Source organism: Molossus molossus, unplaced genomic scaffold (genome assembly GCF_014108415.1).
Source record: "Molossus molossus isolate mMolMol1 unplaced genomic scaffold, mMolMol1.p scaffold_m16_p_10, whole genome shotgun sequence".
Lineage (NCBI taxonomy): Eukaryota > Metazoa > Chordata > Mammalia > Chiroptera > Molossidae > Molossus > Molossus molossus.
In genome coordinates this window covers 22,992,107-23,012,606 of record NW_023425345.1, presented here as the reverse complement: position 1 = coordinate 23,012,606, position 20,500 = coordinate 22,992,107, and positions in this window count along the sequence as shown.

The window sequence follows — 20,500 nt, the reverse complement described above, 5'->3', positions numbered from 1 at the left end:
GTTAAACAATAGACTATCGCCGTGAAAGAGAGAAGGACCTAGAGAGAAGGAAAAGCCTGTGAGAAACAAAAGTATGGCTGATATTTCTAGAAACAGCAAAAAGGTGAAAAGGCCTGGAGCTGAATAAATGAGGGCATAGCAAGATGACAAGGTAAGATCATGTAATCGTACTTGTGGGCCACTGCGAGGACTTAGGCCTTTCTTCTGTGGAAAATGGGAAGTCATTACAGGGTTTAGAGAAGAGCGCGAACACGGTCTGTCTCCATTTTAGTTTTCGGGGATCAATTTGGTTTCTATATGGACAAACAACTATGGAGGACAAAGTCAGAAGCAAGAAACAGGTTAGGGAGCAATATAGAAGTACAGTATATTAAGTAGAACTGCATCTGTATTATATCACAATATAGTGTTATATTTATAATATAGAACTTGTCTATATTTATTGAATTTACTGTCTTAATAAAGTGTGAAATGTCCTTAATGAACAGACAAATCATATTATCATGTATTTAAGTTAGTTATTCTATAAGCTTTGAACCAAAAATGTTCAATCATTTATATTAATCAACATGTTCATCCATGTTGATAATTCTTTATATTATCAACTTAAGTAGTTTTTTTTTATTTCTCCCAGAGAGAACTGATCCATGTGTAGCTATATTCTTGGTGCACCCATGGAAGGAGGGAAATTTTGGAGACTCCTATGTTGTCATGTTGGTGACACCTGTCTTCAGTGTATATCTTTAGTCAAGGTTTTAGAACAACTTTTTCAACTAGTAATATGAGAGAATTAATTCCCACAGAGAATGCTTTACATGACTATTTTCTCAGTATTTTCAAGAAGGGTACATACATAGTACTATTCCAAATGCATAAGAGAGAAAGTAATTCATTACATCCATCAAGAATTTAGGAATTAATTCTGTTACAGAAATCGGGATGAGAGGGTTAATATAAAGTTCTGGGCTTGTCGTTCCTTTTTTAATTTTCCTAGAGCTCTTAGAAGTAATCAGTCTAGTAGTATACAATAAAACAGTGAAAATGTGATCCCCAAATGCTCACTCTCAATGGGCGCTTCATTAACGGTAAACAGGAGAATAATTAACTTTTCCACCAATGTGTGATGTGGGTTGCTGAAGTTTTATCCATAAATATTTACATAATTTTTATACCTTTATCTTCCTCCTAGCTTTCCCAAAGATATACACCCTGCATACTTGATAAAACACATGACATCTGAGAAAGTAAAATATCAAAATATTTAATGAAATACTATATACTACCATGCTATAACGCATCTGTTGCAAGATTATAATAAAATTAGAATAAGACATTTGGGGGGTTGGTACAAGGAGGTTTAAGAATGAGTTATATTGGCCCTGGCCGGTTTGGCTCAGCGGTTAGAGTGTCGGCCTGCGGTCCGGAGAGACCCGGGTTCGGTTCCCGCTAAGGGCACGTACTTCGGTTGCAGTTTGTCCCCGGCCCTGGTTGGTCGTGCGGGTGGCAGCCACTCGATGTGTCCCTTCACATCGATGTTTCTCTCTCTCTCTCCCTTCCTCTCTCTCCCTCCCACTCTAGTTGTACAAAAAATGGAAAAATATCCTCGGGTGAGGATAAAAAAAAAAAAAAAAAAAAAAAAAAGAATGAGTTATATTGAAGTGCTTGTTCTTCTTTCTACAGAGATGGAGACCCATGACTCTGGGAGCCAAGGTGCGGATTTGACAGTGGCCATTGTAAAATACTTGTTCTCCCTTCTCAGACAATGGACCTTTCTGAGTTAGATATTTTAGAACCCAGGAAATAAATATATTTTCATTAGTAGGAGTAAGACTTCCACTGAACTGGAAACTGTTATCTGGACATTTGGGGACTCACATGTCCATGCCTCTGTTATAACACATACGAACTCTCAAGAAAAAATACACAGATACACACTGGGGACAGGATTGTAAATAAAGCCAAGATGATTTTATGGAGTCTGTCCATGTACACAATTCAGTAGATTGATCATTTATAGATGTAGGCATTTATAATTCATTGACTTGGACTAGAGAACACGTATATAAGGAAAAGTTTATTTAATATGTAATTCGATTTGATTTGAATGACATCTATTAAGTCAACACTGCTTAAAGATGTATACTTGGATTATACAGGGTGGGGCAAAAGTAGGTTTGCAGTTGTTTGTATGGAAAATTATACAATAATTAATAAATAATAACATAAGAGTAAACTTTCATGCACTCATAACCATAAACTTACTTTTGCCCCATCCTGCATAATGAGAATTACAACAGCAAGATAAGAAAATTATATAACTGTAGTTGCAAAGAACACAATGATGCATATTTTCAAACTAAATTGGACAAGGATCATTTTGTATTCATCTTTGTGTTTCAAGCATGTTGGTCAGTCCTTGTAATATAGCTGACACTCTCCAATATTAATTTAAATTTAATATAATCTTGAAAGAAAAAGGGAGGCAGGATTCTTATAATCAAAGCATAGTAAAGTACATAGTCTTCTGAGATATCTAGATATTAGTGTTCTTAAACCCTAATAGTTTCTGCCAAAAGTTCTTGTTTTCCCAGTAAGAGATAATATTGTCCTAAAATAATGGATTTATATTTTACATCCAGACACATTATGAAAATACATTAAAATTCATGGACAAAAGCTTTCTGGTAAGAAAGACTTTTCTATTTGAGAAATTGGAAGAAGTCCACTAGGTGTGAAGTAGGGCAAACTTGTTTTTAAAAGTCATTTGCTTTTGTTATAGAATTTTGTTGAGTTTAGACTTTGTTTATTATAAAGTGGGGTTTGGAAAAAATGAAAACAAGTTCTAACTAGAAAATTTGTGTTATTCTAAAGCTATGTAAGTGAAATTCATGTAAAACAAAGAGTGCCAGTTCTCCACAACTTCAAAGAGGCATCCTTAGCTTATTTAGCATCTTGACCTTCATCAGTTACACTGGCACCATGCAAGGTCATCTACTGCCCAGCTCCACTAGTCTCAGGTTTAACCTTGATAATATTCATTAGTTGGACTAAAATCAGTAGTCTTGGGTATTGCAATATAGGGGAAAGCAAATGACTTAAATATTGAGAAAGGAAGTATTTTCATCTAGTTTTTTTGTTCAACTGCACATTGCAAAGGCATTATCAAGACTAGGTATTCTTATAGATACTATGAAGCAAAAACTAATTTAAAATATTAGCTTGTTTCAAACGTGGACCAATTGTTTAAAAAGTAAGATTTCAAAGACATGGGTAGGATGAAATCTAAAATATGGGTGGAGGAAGAATTGACCTTAAATGCATAAGGGACACTTACTCTTCTGACATAAGAAAGAAGTTGAGAAAAATGGATTGAAATATATTTGAGAGCTTGTGACAGATGTGAAGTCACGTGTGATGATCTCATTTTTACTGATGTAATAGGATAAAATTTTGAAAAAGTAAAAGAATTCACCAGTAATGCAGAATGACTTTACTTAGCTGATCCACCAAAAGTTTTGCTCTAAAAGGGATTAATTTGTATAGTTGTGCTATTTCTTCAAAAGTAGGCTGTGTTTGTTGTTTTTTTGTTTGTTTGTCTATTCTTTATAAGAGTACATTATTCTTAATCAGGGCTTTCTAGAATAATAAAGATTGTACAATAAAAATATTGCATTTCTTTCTCATTGTTTGACGTGAGACAATAGATTAGAAAATCATCTCTTTACTTCTTTATAAAACCTTGAAACTATCACAGGTCATTGAACAAAAGGAAATATACACCATTCGGATCTTTAAAAGGCTTTCAACAAAGACACCAGTGAGTTATTGACTTTAGAATATTTTCTAATCCTGAATAAATGCTTTCTTATTTATACGATTCTAAGTTTAGAAATGAAAATGCCTGGTTTTATAAAAGCTCAGTTACATTTGGATTTTTTTTTTTTTCAGTCCTGGTGAATGGAGTTGGTCAGGAAAAAAAATTTTCCATATTTGTGTTGGACTAAATTAATAAAATATTATGTACTAATTTGCACAATTCCAGGCCAGTTGGGCAGAGTCCAGTCATAGCAAGAAACATTCTCCTTCCTGGAACAATGCAAGTCACTGCCTTGGAACCAAGCAAATGGCCACTGCTTCTCTAAACAACTGATTCTGTCTGTGGTTTGTAATACCTACCTAACCACAGAGATAAGATGTATAAACATAGGAATAATAGAGATTATGTACTTTACAATAGCCATATTCTACAAAAGCAAACATGAGGCCAAGTCAAAGAATTTTACTTTGCTTAATGTCTTATTTCACCTTTATGTCCTAAGATTTATTGAGTTTTTACTAGGTGCCAAGTATCGTTCCAAACACTTTTAATCCCCACAAACCTCATTTAAACCCTTATAAAAACTCTGTAAGATTGGTACTGTTATTTCCTCATTTTGCAGATGAAGAAATTAGTTTCCAAGAGGTTTCAATGTGCCCAATATTAATCAGCCCGTAAATGCAAGAACTGTTAAAAAGAAACCACAGGCTCAAAATGGCGTCACTGTGCTAAAAGCCCATGATACCAAACCAAGATCCAATTCCTGACTTAATTGAAGTTTCAACCTTTTACGGAAATATAATCTTTTTTAAATTAAATTAATTTATTTTTGTTACATATGTTTCTCCTTTTATCAACCAATCTTGGATTTTCTAGTCATCACCAATGAAGTAAACTGTCATTGGGCCCTCTCCATTGCCCATAGGAAGAAGAAGCGATCTACACGTTAGAACGCTTGCCTTGCCCTCCCGTCCACCCAAAAGAAGATGTCCTGGTCTAAAAATAATTCTTTATTTTCTTTTGTAATGTATCCCCTGCCACACTCTTCTTCCTCTAAAACCTTCCATGTTGTACAACACTTCTTAATGCCCTTCTGTTTGCTGCCAAATTCATAAATGGCTTAATGGAGACCATTAAATCTTCAAATTTACTCAGTTAAATTTTGTTATTTAACAGGTGGATGACATAGGGAGGCAGGTTCTCCATGTGGATTGAGTAGCTGACATTTGAGAAAGACTTGAAGCTGATGAGGGTGTGAACCATAACAATTTATGGAAAGAGAGCATCCCATGCAGAGGAAGGAGCAAGGAAGAAGGTCTTGAAGCATATACACCAGGCATAAAGTTTTAAGGATTCCTCTTCTCCTCATGAAAGAAAGAGAAGAAATTCTGGCACTTCCAGGTTCTATGTCTGTAATGAAGTAGGCTGTTTTTAACAGAAGCTGTTAAACTTTCTCTAGAGTGTCTCAGAACACACATGCATACATTTTTATAATTCCAAGGCTTACCATAGCGAGAAAGGATAGAAAAAGTAGAGTGCAGGAGGTTATGGTTAAGTCTCCATGGCTGAGCTGACCTGCTGTTCCTAGGAATACTTTTAAATCAATAAAATGTTTCATTTATTTTATATTTCAATTACCTCATACTTACTGCATTGTGCTCTTCCCTGAAAAACCCTTGTGAACAACCAGTGTCCATACTTAGAGAAGACAGAGCACAATACACAATGCTGAATGGATGTATTCTAATGGAAATATCCATTTTTTTCTCTAAAGCAAAATATACATATTCTACAGCATGAACATTGAAGATAAAATACTAATAAAACTTTGGAATGTTTTAGCCAATTGAACCAGATCCAAAGCTCAGAACTGTTCTCATGCAATGGTTTTAGTGCCCCTTTCGTTTGGACATTGTCAACATAACATATGCAACTGTCTCATACCATTAAAAGACAAAAATGCTATAAATAATTTAAAACTTACCGGTCTGAAGAAAGAAAATAATGACAAGCATACATATTAAGGTAAAGGTGGGGGGTGTTAAATAATGTAAAATATTAATTGTTTAGTGAAGCATTTCGTATGGAAATAATTTCACATTATTTCAAACTCATTATTTTCAAATGAGATCAAATGATTTCTTAAATTTTAAAAAACACAACATTTAAAGTTTAAGTTCCTTCTTGAAATATGTCTAAAATTGCTACATATTTGAAAATGAGTTTTAGAATTTAAAGAGGATTTAGAGATTATCCTGTTCTAAACTCTTGTTTTATAAAGAGAACAAAGTCTAGAAGTCTGTAGTTTTGCTAAACAGTGATAAACCAGAAGGATAAAGCAAATGGCTTAATTACCAGTCTAGTCTTTTTTTTAAGGAAGCTTTTTGTATTTTATTTTTTTCTTTATTGAATTTAGAGAGAGAGGAAGGGAGAAGGAGAGATAGAAACATTGATGAGAGAGCCAAACCGGCGACTTCTTGGTACACAGGTTGATGCTCAGCCACTGAGCCACACCAGCTGGTCATAGTCTTTTTATTTTATTTTTTTATGTGCACACAAATAACCTGAGAACCATGGTAAAATGCAGATTTTGATGCAGTGGATCTGGGATGGTGTCTGAGATGCTGACTTTCTAATAGGCAGCCTCTACTGCTGGTCTAGGGACCACGATTTGAGTAGAAAGGTTTTATACCACCCAGACTGATGTCTGGTAGTACAAACTAAGTAAGACTAGACATTATTCTAGCTTCAAGAAGCTCAAGATAATAGTTCTCAATGATGATCCATGAAATATATATTAAATAACTAATACACCAATATTCACTTTGAAATTTGTACCATAAAAATAAAAACTCCTCTATAACTCTCATGGAAATGTATTTTTTTTAAATCATGTATGATAGCACATAGAAAAGAAACAATATAAAAAAGTTAGCCAAGTTAGTGATTTAGAAAACACTGAATTAGAAACACCAAACATCAAATTAGAAAACAGTGACTTCTCAAACTTTCATTGAAAAAGTTCATCAAAATTGTATTTACAGAATACATATATTAAAATTAATGTCACTAGAACATGTATAATATCAGTAATAGAAAATTCATATTGTTCCATGAATTTAATGTTACATAATCTGCATCCACCAGGAAGAAGAGATTTTTTTTCTCCTCACACAAAGATGTCATATAAGCTGTGGCAGCCCTGACTTTAGGGAAATGAAAGAGTAGCAGGTCTTTCTTCCTTTAGTGTTCCAAAGAAAAGTTCCTGGTCACATTCAGGACTCTGTTAAGTTATTAGGACAAAGATTCCTTCTTCAAAGACTGTATGCTTTTACTTTTGCCCAAATAGTTGTTTTAACTTTGAAGCCCGTTCAGACTAGACTGGAGTGATTTCACCTCCAGGGCTGTGAGGCGACTTCAGGAGAGCTCTCAGCACAGTATCTGTTCTCTCCGAGGCAGGCATCCCCTGTGAGTATATAACAACTTTGTATGTTGGCAATGCAGGGGACAGCAGATCTTTGTGCATGGCAGAAATAGGAAGGGAAGGATAAGTAACCAAACAGAAGACTCAGGAATATGAGACATGTAATGCTACGGACTAGCCAGGAACAGTACTTCGGTGCTTTGTCAAAAATCCTACAATAGCACAGATCTGAGGATAGATTCACCCACAGGAGTTAGAAATCCAGTCACTGTCCTCGCTTCACACAGATGAATTATACTATCTCATCTTCTACAATGCCCTGAAACATATTAGCATCTTAAAAGAGTATCATGCCTTATAAGTGTAGTTTCAAATCCCTATTAAAAACTATTAAAAGAGTGCTTGTAACTTGCAAAAAAAATAATTTTAGATTATTAAAAAAAAAAAAAATCACTTTATTACTTTTTCTTCCTCAGTATGCAGGTGTATTGATTTTTCAAAATTTCTATGGAAGTTATATAACTATATAAGATTAATCTTAGCAGCAAAATTAATATAATTTAAGCTTGACTCCCTGTCCCTAATATCTCCACTATTGTCTGTGCCTGAAATTCTATTATTAAAAAGACTTTTCCTTTGGCCTTGAAGTGTTTTTTTGTTTGTTTGTTTGTTTGTTTTTTTAGCACATACTTGCTTTACATTAAAATACACTTACCCCAGATTAGTTTTCACTCTCATTATTATTATCAGAATAACTTTATAAGTGATAGAAATAGGTTCTTCAGAGGAGACATAAAATAGATAAAAGATAAACTTTTCCTATAGATAAATATTTCCTATTTAGTCAGATTAGTCCAGCTCTTTCCTTCCTGACTCTGTAAGAATATTTCTCTTTTGATGAAGTAGTCATTAAATTTTCTTTACAGAACATATTTTGGATTTTGTAGATCAATAAAATAACACAAAATAAAAATTAGAAAATTGACAAAAATTTAGCTGGTTTTTTGTTTTGCAAAGTAAGGGAACACATTTTAAAGTGCAATCACTTATGTTTACCATTACTATACAAAATGAAAGAACATTTTATAGCAAAAATGTGGAAAGAATGTAAACTCAGAATGAAGAACCTAATTTGTTGTCAGGTCTCATTCCCCAAGGATTAATGCAAACTTTGTCAACAACACCTATATCTTATTCTCTGATATTTTACATCATCAGTTGAGAAACATTGCTCTAGTGGTTCTTAAGTGGAGTTGCCCCCCAGGACATTTAGCAAAATCTGGAGTCCTAACTGGGGGAGGTGCCATTAGCATCTAATGAGTAGAAGTTAAGGATTCTGTTAAGCATCCAACAATCACAGGACAGTCCCCACCAGAAAGAATTATCCAGCCCCAAATGTCAATAATACCAAGATTGAGAAACACTGATTTAGGAGATCAAAGAAGTAAAGAAAATCCTGTGTTGAAAAGATAGCAGTTAGGTAGCAGTTCAGGGCAACATTTCTTAGAAAGGACAACAGTGCCTTATTTCCTGGGATTCTATGACACCAGCTAGAAACTTTGACCCATATTTGAAGCCACATGGGTCTGAGTTAGTTACCATTTAATCCAGTGCATTCCTCATTACCTCTCTTTTCTTAGGCTAAATTTGCAGGAGAAAATGTACATGAACATACCCGGCACAGTGTCTGGCATGTAGTAAAAGCTTAATAAATGTTGCTTTCCTTATTTTTCTTTCTAATCTTATTTTTTCTCATAAGCATTTTTCTCCATGCATAAATCCATTCCTGAACCTAATAAGGTATCTGAAACAACTCACCAAACATTTCTTCAAAAATAAAAATTGGGAATCATACATGGTGAGGAGATGCTGGATAAATTGATACATGCAATTACTCAAGTTTATCCTAAATTTTCTGAATATTTAGGTTAGCTAATTTGAATAACACCAATCTTGGAACTTTCTGGAATCCAACTCCCAATCAAAGGACTGTTTCTGTCCCTTCCCATCTAAAACACTTTAGTGGGTCACACTTGCCATTTGGATGAAATAAAAACAAAAAGGCCTCGTGATTTGGCATCTCAGTTTGCTTGGTGCCTCCAGTTTCAATACATCCTAATCTCCTGTTCTGCATTCAGCCTGCTCTGGCCACTCTGGGTCCATGTACTTGACAGACTCTTTCTTACTTCTAGGTTGTAGAACATTTTTTAACTTCATCTGGGACCTACTACTTGTTCCAACAATGAGGTTTCGCACTATCAGCCCTGGTGCTCGGGTCTGTGGTAGGCACCTGTCTCACGTGCTCTTTTCCCGCCTGGCACTGCTCCTACCAAGGCACTTAATCACACTATGTTGTAACAGGTTTCAAAAATGTGTTTCCCATTAGGTTGTCAAATCTCTTAGAGTGAGAATCACATATACCTTGTTCATCAATTGTTGAATTCCTTGTGCCTATTTTAAGGTTTGGCAGATAGCAAGCATCCAGTAATTATTTGTTGAATGAATAACAAACTCCTTTAAACAAATTATCCTACTTTTCAAATCTTTGCCTAGTTAATTACCTGGAGGCCTTTTCAAGCAATGTTTAGGTAATAGGCATGGAAAGGAGTCCAAAACAAGAGGGAAATGATTAACTCCCATGTGTTACACACAGTTAGTAATTTGGTGACATGCCTTGGAGGTATCCCTGAATATTCATTATCACCTATGAATGCATTTATTTAAGGACGGCAATTGAGCCAGATTATTGAATTATGTCATATCTTGTTCCATGAGTGTCATAACAGCAATTCAGATTAATGTGGTTGATATTGATCATCAGAAACACTAAGTCAGAGTTAGGAGCATATTTGGCCTGGCCTCAGGTATAAAAAAATAAAAAAAGCTGTGAAAAAATATTTTTGAAAATATGACTTAGGCATAGCAAGTCAACATATTTTCAATAAATGTATCATCACTGCACCACTGTGATATTAGAAAGTGGCAGAAAGACTGATATGTAAAGTTATATAAAACACTATGGCAAGAGTCATATATAAAGTATTCTTTTCACTATCAAAATGGTAACCACAGGGAGCTAGGCGTTCAGACCAGAAAGGTTACTAAAGGTAGTTTGATAAGTGCTCAGATGATCACAGTGATGTAGGTCAGAGCCACTCAGTTAAGGTTATTTCACTTTTACTTTACTATCTTTTCATTTAGCAAGTAAAGGGAAAGATGCACAAGAAAACAAGGATAGAACCTCCAGCACTGCCCTTGTTCTTCACAGAAGTGCCGTCTTAATTTGTTTCATCAATCTAGGAGTTGAGGATAGAAGGAGGGAGTGCTCCACAGATTAGATCATTTTTATCCCTTTTATTCTGAAGAGAAGGTGAAAATCACACCTGGATAAAATGTACTCCATCTCTGTGTCCCAGATGTCTTTAAGTTTTCATGCTGTGACCTTTAACCCACCTCACTGCTCTTAGCAAGCATACCAAAGCCTTCTAGTTGATGATTATCTATGTTCCTTAAAATGTAGCCATAAATATTTTTGTTAGTAATGACCAGAATGGTATGACAACCAAGACAAATATCAAATAGGTGAGAGTATCAATTATAAAAAAGCATCCATCACTAGATGACCAGGAGGTATAGCATTCTTTGTCCCTTTGTCTTGTCAATCATCAGTACCCAAGTTATACTACTGTGTGTTTTTCAAAAGTCCTGTAACAAGAGTCTGTCAGTGGAGAATGCTCTGTACAGATTGCTGGGTCATCTGTCTGCACCGACCCTACATCAATATGAGTCAACTACCCCATAACAAATTCTGCTATATTCTATGAAATTGCCTCATCATTCTTCCATTTCAAGATACCTTCATGTTATGATGCCCATTACACCTTTACCCCACCATCAGACAACGCCTCATCACAAATACTTAATGTCCAAGCTCCAAATTAAACATTATTTTGGCCCCACATCTTAATAACCTCTCCAAATTTCATTTGTTGCTGCATCATTTAGCCTGTTCAAGTCAATGTGTAATAATAATCCTAAGCATGGAGTACAACACTTAATTAAGGTTTCTAAGTTTTAGAACAAAATTTAAAAATTGAAGATTTTCAAGTGACATCTCTTTGATGCAATCCCCTTGATCCTGCCCTTCTCCTGGTAGAAAATTTTCTAAAAGTGTTTCTTTCTCTGTTATTGTCTGGAGTTGATTTGGAGATTATGTCACCATATTCTTGAAGAAAATGAACTATATATTATTATGTTTTTTATTTCTACCCAATCACAAAATCTAAAAATACATATCAATAAATATTGTTGAGCCAATAAATAAATCTCTGTATTGAATGGATAATATTAGTTAAAGTCCAAATATTTCTAAGGCCATGTTTCTCCAAAGATAGTAACAGAAATTTCCATGGGGATAGTACTTTCAGTGACTAATTACATAATTACTACATTATATTTTTATCATTATTACATATCCTTTCTTTACCTTATCTATCCCTCACCCCAATATTTTAATATTTTCTCTAGTAAAGAAAAAAATTTTAAAACTAAACATGTCTGAAGTACCATATTGGTGCTAACATTTGGAGAGACTCCGTTTGGCATTTGTCTCTTAATTTGTCTATTTGTTTGGATGAACTAATAGAATTTAGGATTGGTGGAGGATGCTTAGGCAAAAAGAAATATAAAAACTGACCCTAAGTGACCTAGAATAAAATCCTATCTTTAAAAATTTTGAACATTGCCCATTTAAGAAAAAAATTGGCTCTGTAAACCAAGTCACATCATAAGTATTTACTTGGCCCTTCATTATCCCATTATCCCCCTGTTTCTCCTCCCTTTACATTTTTTTTTTTTTGGTCACTCATCCACAGGTAGGTATTGTGTCATTAGAAATTTCTTGGCAATTCTAACAATCAGTCAGTGTTGCAGGAGATAAACATCTGAGAACAAGAAGGGTAATTTCACTTGTCAAGCAGTTTGTTCCTTTATAAAGAAAGGGTGATTTCCCCTTTAATGGATTACAACATCAGAAACTAAATAGTTTAGTTTACTTTAAGACATAATTAACAGCCTATACATTACTGATCTTGGGCAATACTCTTATTTGTAGTGTTTGCTTAAACATTTCAAAAAGGTGAACTAGAAGTTCAAGATGTTCTCAGGAACTTTAAAATAGATTTTAAATTTCTGACACTTAAATGGACCATCATTATTTATGCAGCTGAAAAAGTCAATAAAATGTTTCCTTGTTTTAAACATTTTTAAAACATATGATATCAAAATAACATTTCAAGGCATTACTTCAGAGTCAGCTCAATGGTGGTAAGAAAATAAACCAATATTACCCCATGCCTAATGAATAGCACCCAGCTAGAGTTGTAGAGTAGCCAGCCAGATCTTCACTAGTCTTTCTCTTTCCATTGGTTATCTTTTTTTTCCTTTGTAAATGTTTTTGCCATATAATTTTAGCAATGTCTGTGATATCAAATGTCACGTATGTGTTGTAATTATTCCCAAATCTTTATCAACATCTTCAACTTTTTTTAGAGCACCAGATTTATTTCAACTGTCTACTGTGTATCATATCTCTGTTGTATTCAATAGCCCCACACTTATCATGACAAACTTAAATTATCACCTCATCTTTATGTTCATTTTGTCTCCCCTCTCTTGTCTAATTGCAACAACATTCATTATCAGTATCAATCCTACCCTCTCTGTCTTCTTCGTCCCTAGATAAAACCTCTTCAAGTTCTAACAATTGGAGTAAAGGTATGTTGTTTGACATTGCCATTGTTCAGGCCCTCACCTCTGTAACCTAGGACAGTCTCTGAGCAGACTCACACTTCTCTTACCACTATCTTACTATCATTCATTTCTTTTTTCTATGAAGTGCATTGTTATTATACTCATTGCTCTTCAAAATAGCATTCAAACTCATGATACAAGAAAAACACTTTTTACAAGCCAACCACAGCCTTTTACCAGTAGGCTTGTTTAATGTCGTTTCATACCACACTCTTGTTTTCCACCCAAACTGAACCTATTATTTTAAAGCACATACAATATTTGATTATAACTGTATACTTTTCTTCACAAAGCTGTTATTTCCGTAATAATTTCTTTAGTTTCTACTTTACCTGAAAAAAGTCATAATCATGTTAATTTTCCAACTCAAAGCCTTCTTATTAAATTCTTTTCTCAGCTGTCCTATATATCTTTTTAATGTGATTCTATTGAGCATTGTTCATAGTTTCAATAGGACAGTCTTTGTAAGAAATGGCATTTCAATTTATGTTTACATATCCTGCTAAGAGGACAGTGAACTATTCTAAGACGTGGTCTTACTCATCTGTTTATCTTCAGGGCCTGGTTCAATACTAGGTCCTCCCCAACGTACATTCTAATGATGCCTTATAGTTCATTTTGCTTTGTAACACTTGCCGTAATTGTAGTGAAATAATTATTTGTGCAATTAGTCATTTAACCTCTGCCTTTTCTGATAGAATAACTCCAACAACTTATATTCACCTCTTTACACCCACCATCTACCATAGTTCTAGCACATAATAGGTAATCAAGAAACATGTACTGAACGAATATGTGAATAGAAGTATTTCTATAGCAGGAAACACCAATAATCTAAATACTATTGAATCTGTCAAGTGATAATAATATAATATCTGTTTTTTATTATATTTCCCTTTGTTCAGTAGAAACATATTGAGAATTTAGAACATAGTACATTAATCTATGTCCCATTGTATGCTTACATATGAAACTATCCCTTAGTCTCATTTAATTTATAATTGTTAAAAGAAATTCTTCCCAATCACTTACTGTGTGGGTGATTCTATGAAAATTAATGGCTTTTTCTGATCTATAAAATGAGAATAAATAATAAATTTAAAACTATATTTTTTAAGATTAAATGAGATACTGTCAATATCAGCATTTAGCACCTTGCTTGCTAATTATTAAGTATTCAGCAAACATCCTCCCTCTTCAACAGTTCCTCCTTTGCTTTATTGTCATTCTTCTCCTCATCCCCCTCCTCTTCTTCCTCCTTCCTTTCCTTTCTTCCTCACTTTTCTTCTTCCTTTCTCCCTTTCCCTTTTTTTTTCTTCCCTTCTTTACTAGAAGGTAAACTCTTTTAGAGAACTGTGTCTTATTTATCTTGTTTTTTCTAGAAACTAGCACTGTTGCTAATAAATTACAAGTACTCAATAGATCTTGTTGGATTCTATCTGAATTTTCTGGAATAAGAGCCCATTAACCTCAGGACCATGTTAACCAGATAAGATAAACAGAATCATTTACTCAGCAAAAAAAAATTAGACTTAGAAAAATAAAACTATTTTAAAGCAGTTTTATTACCTCAGATTCATTAGTATTGAGAATAAAGACTTGATTGCTTTGCTTTATAAACAATCTGCCTTGTGATACTGCTCGTCCTAAATGCTGATGAGTGAAAGTTGTGAGCTTCTGTTGGTGACGGTACAAATGGCACCAGATGTTAGACCCATGGGATCAGACTGAAACTGGCTAGGAAAGAATTCAGAGCCAAGACTCAAACTACAAGAGAACATTTATTTATAAAATCACAGAGGTAAAAGAAGAAATTCATAGAGGAAACGAGCTTAGGAAACAAGTTACAGAAGCAAAGGGAGGGCCTTTAGAGCTTAGAAGTGAGGAAGGTCAAGGTGACACACCTGGGGGGCATGGGAAAGAGGAGGCAGAGGGTAAGGGGAAAAGCGCAGGCTACTCCCAGGAGGGAAAGTACCCTGGGTCCTCTGTCCTAAGGGTTTTAAGGGTAGAGATTTTAAGGAAGATCTCAATAGCATATTTATCAGCTTTCCAGGTGTGTCCTTTCAGGGTTGGGGTTTTCACTGATTGATTGGTGGATTCAGGACAGAAGGACATTATCCAATGTAGCTGTACCTGAGGTCAGTAGTGGCATCATTTGTTTGGTTTTGCTACTTTTCTGAGCCTGGAGCTAAAATACAACTGAAGCCTAGATGTTATCTCTAGTAAGGAAAGGTCAGGGGACCCAAACCACATGACCATCGACATGCTAGGAAAGGAAAAGTCACCCTGGGAATGAGGTCCCATCCTACAGTTTTCCAGCGTGACCTTCTGTACCTAGCCCATCATCCTTACTCTACTCATGTCTGTCTAACTTGCATGCCTCACTCCCATTGTTTTGGAAGCTAGTGACTTAATTTATCTTATGAATATGGAGAACAGTGTGTAGAGAGTGGTTCTAATAATAAGCCTAAGGGACTGAGGGAAAAGTATTGCTCAAAAACATAGACTAACTTGTTTGACAATCCAGTGGAAAGAAAGTAAATCTTAAAATGGGTAGGGCAGGTCAACAATTGAGGATTAGCTCTTTAGAGGAAAGGTAGAAATAAAACAAATGTCCTAAACAGGAATGGGGAAGGGAGACATGTTTTAATTCAACTGAGAGAACAACATGGTCAGAGTTGTCATGAACACAGTTCTGCATTGGAATATGAAATGTGGTCAAGAAACACTTGTTGTCACATTTCCCTATTCTCCTAGTTGCCTGTATTTTACCTTCCATTACAGTTCTCATCTGTTATAATTGGTTATGTTCTTTCCTTTGTATTAGTTGTTGCAGTGTTACAAGCCTATTTCTAAAAGACTGACACCAGTTCCTGTCTTTTGTTACCCAATGTAATATTCTTCAAGCCAGAGGCATTAATTCCATCTATACAGAGTCAAACCTTGGTTCTCAACCTTCTCTCATCTAGAACAATCTGGTTCTTGACCAAGTTGTTCATGGAAAAAATGTCTTGGTTGTCAAACAAGCTTCATTTTTTGTTTGTTTGTTTGTTTATTTTTAAACTCATCTTTATTGTTGAATTTATTACAGATGTTACCCCTTTTCTTCTCCATCGACCCCTTCCTCCCCAATCCTGCCCCCCTCCTGCCTTCCCCACACTATTGTTGGTGTCCACTGGTTATGCATATATGCATAGAAGTTCTTTGGTTTATCTCATTCCACCCACCCTCCCCTCTTCCCTTTGAGGTTCATCAGTCTAGCAACAAATTTGTATTTCTTAATTTCTTCATCCTTTTCACCTATCATCTCAGCCCCTGCCAATCTGGCAAGCAACAACAAGTTCTCATTATCTAGGAGTCTGTTTCTGTTCTGCTTGCTCATTTTGTTTGTAGGTTCGATTGTTGATAGATACGTATTAATTGCCATTTTATTGTTCATATTTTTGTTCTTCTTCTCCTTCAAGAAGACCCTCCAACATTTCATATAATACTGGTTTGGTGGTGATGAACTCATTTGCTTTTTCTTGTCTGGGAATGTCTTGATATGTCCATCGATTCCAAATGATAGCTTTGCAAGATAGAGTAGTCTTGACTGTAGGTCACTGCTTTCATCACCTTGAATATCTCTTGCCACTCCTTTCTGGACTGCAATGTTGTTGTTTTTTTGAGAAATTGGCTGACAGTCTTATGGGAGTTCCTTTGTACGTAACGAGCTGCTTTTCTCTTGGTGCTTTTAAGCTTCTCTCTTTGTCTTTAACCTTTGGCATGTTGATGATGAAGTGTCTTGGCGTGGTCCTCTTTGGGTTAATCTTATTTGGGACTGTTTGTGCTTCCTGGACTTGTACGTATGTTTCCTCCACCAAATTAAGGAAATTTTTTGTCATTATTGTTTCAACTAGGTTTTCAATTTCTTGTTCTCTCCCTTTTTCTTATGGTACCCCTGCGAATGTTGGCATGCTTGAAGGTGTCCCAGAGACTCCTTATACTATCCTCATTTTTTTTGGATTCATTTTTCTTTTTTGCTATTCTGATTGGGTGTTTTTTGCTTCCTTATCTTCCAAATCAATGGTTTGCTTCTTGGCTTTACCTACTTTACTATTGAATCTGTGTAAATTATTCTTTATTTCAGTTAGTGCATCCTTCATTTCTGACTAGTCCTTTTTTATGTCGTTGTTCTCACTAAGTCACTTGGAGGTCTCCTTAAGTTTCTTGAAGGTCTCACTAACTTTTTTGAATGTCTCACCAAGTTACTTTAGCAACCTTATAACCTGTGTTTTGAACTCTGCATCCGATTGATTGCTTATCTCCATTTTGTTTAGTTCTTTTCCTGGAGTTTTGTTCTTTTCTTTCATTTGGGACATGTTTCTTTGTCTCATCATTTTGGCTGCTTTGCTGTGATTGTTTCTATGTATTAGGTAGAGTTGCTATGTCTCCTAGGCTTCAAAGTGTGCCTATTGTTGTAGGTGTTCTGTAGGATCCAGTGGCACAGTTTTCTGATCACTCCAGCTGGGCCTTTGAGGTGTACCCCTAATGTAGACTGTACACCCTTCAGTTGTACTCTAGTCTTGATTGCTGTCTTCACAACAATGGGAGGAATTTACTCAGGCTGATCAGCTACAATAACTTGCTGTGCCAACTGACCACTGGCCTCTGACTACCTTGGAGTATCAGTTGTGTAGGGGTCCACCACACAGAACAAGATTTACTTCATCAGGGCTCTGGTACCCACTCAGTGCACTCATTGAGTGTATCATTTGTGGAGATGGTTGGGTGGTGGTGTTTCAATGTGGTCTGAAGCTGTCCCCTGGGTGTGCTGGCTCTGGGGCCAAGTCAGCCGCTGCCTGTGATCTATTTGGGGCCACCCGACATAAACTACAAAGTGATCTTCAGATGGCTGCTTCTTGTGCTGGGCTTGGAGGTGCCCAGAAAAAGCCAAGTTATGAACCAAGGCTGGCTGCTTCTAGGGCCAGGCCTTGGGCCACTTAACAAGATGTATGGGGTTCACTGAGACCAGATGTTGCTTGTTTGAGAGATTTTAGAAAATTCTGAAGCAGGATTCAAGACAAGCCAATCCTGTGGTAAAGCCTTTGGAAACAGCTTGGGTGGGCCTGAATGTTGGATGGGGCGGGGCTTCAGGGAATCACCAGGGTGGGGCAAACAGTGTGAGCCCGGTTGTTGGAGTCACAGATATGGCGGCTGTCTGCCGCCCCAGGGAAGGGCTCACCAAAGGAACAAAGGCCTCTGACAGCACATCTGTCCAGGAGAAAGCTGCCTCTCCAGCCCTCACCCAGAGGGCAAACAGCTCAGTTTTTCCCTATATGTCTCTGGTGGCTTTCAAGCTGCCTCCCCTCTGAACTTAGAGGGAGCAAGTCTAAGTAAGTCCATGCGTGGGCCCTTTAAGAAGAGCTGCCTGGGGCTCCAGAAGCTTCAGTGTCCCTCGGCCTTAGTTCCCGCTGGTTTTTCCAGCCAGAAGTTATGGGGACTTCTCTTCCTGGCACTGGAACCCTGAGCTGGGTGCGTGTGGGACAGGGACCTTTCACTCCTCAGAGGACCTTTCTAGCTGAGGTATCTTCCTGATTTTTGTTTGCCACACGTGGGTGTGGGACCAGCCCGTCTGTACCTCCGCCCCTCCTACCGGTCTTGATGTGGCTGCCTCTTTAATTTTGTAGTTGTAGTATTTCAATTCAGCTTGATTTCAGGCAGTTCTGAATGATGGTTGTGCTGTAGTTTAGTTGTAATTTTGATGCGGTTGTGGGAGGATGCGAATACTGAGTTTATCTACCTGTGGTCATCTTGACTGGAAGTCAAGAGCTGACCACCCTTTTGTGCTTATACATCAGCATGACAAAAAGCATCTCTCAGGCCACAGAGAAAAGAGAGAATGTGCCAATAGTAGTTAGTTTACTGCTAGCATCTCAGGAAATTGTGCTGTGAATATTTTTGTGTGTTTTTTGCTGGCAAATGGATGAATAGCACAATTTTAAAACATAAGGAGGCCATCAAGAGTGCTAATGTTGCTAATGGTATGAAAAAACAATGATCAAAGGCAATTGAAGAGGTAGAAAAACTATTGTTGATTTGGATAAACAGAAAGCAGTTAGTCTGATGACAGCATTTTGAAGGCAATGATATGTGGAAAAGCAAAGAAGCCGCATGCTGAGTTCCTGAAAGACACCCCGGAATGTGCTGAGTGTGATTCATTTAAGGCCAGTAGGGGGTGGTTCCATAAATCTTAAAAAAAGAGGTGTTTGTTTATAGATTAAATAGTACATTAGACACGTACTATACATAGAAAGGTTAAAAAGGAATCATTTGGGTGTTGAAACAAATTAATCCAATTCACATTATTTCTAATAGGAAAAAAAAATGAACCAATTTTCTAACAAATCTTTTCTGGAACAGACTTCCAGACAAATTAAGTTTGAGAATCGAGGCTCCACTGTGTTCGAAATAGGAAGGATGTTCAAGAAAACATGGCAAAGGGAGAATTATCAAACTGGAAACTCTGTCAGGAAATTGCCTATTTCTTTGGTATGGCTCACTTTCCTTGTAGAAATGGTTTGCAATCAAAAGTATAGAAATCGTTTTTTCTTTTCGTTTTTGCCAAAAGTGATTTTATGTGTGTATGCACTCACACATATTTATCACATTTTCTTTCATTTAAAAAAAAAAAAAAAGGCTTTTTTTTTTTTTTAATTGGTTTTCAAGAGAGAGGAAGGGAAAGGGAGAGAGTGATAGAAACATCAATGAGAGAGAACATCTACTGGTTGCCTCCTGTATGCTTCCCACTGGGGATCAGCCCACAACCTAGGCATGTGTCCTAAATCAAACTGGCAACCTTTTGGTACATGGGATTGATGCTCAACCACTGAGCCACAGAGCCCGGGCTCATTTTTTTCTTATATAAAAGGATATTGAACATTGTAAAAAAAAAAAAAAAAGACAACCTAACTAAGAAAAATCTGAGTAAATGCTGAATGCATATTAGCATTTTATTTATTTATTTATTTATTTATTTATTTATTCTTTTTTTTTTTTTTTTTTGGTTTGTGCCCCTAGCAGGAACCAAACCCAAGACTTTCTGGTCCACAGGCCAATGCTCCAACATCTGAGCCAAACCGGTCAGGGCCATATTAGCATTTTAAATGCTGTATTCTTTATTATGAAATTATAAAAGAATGACTGAACAGTTTCAATTATCTGTAAAATGAGCCTGCATTGAGATATCTATTTTCATCTTGGTTTTGACAACATTAGATATGCTATTTCTCTCAGAAGCCTGGAAAATTTACCTTTTAGGAATTAGAATGACTTCAGTTCTTTAGAGGGGCAGTTTTCTTATGTGTGCTAATTCCTACAAATGAATACTTTTGATACTGCAGGCAGCCCTCTGAGTGAGGGAGTAAATTAAACTAATGAACTCCTAACTGTCACACAACTGCTTTCTT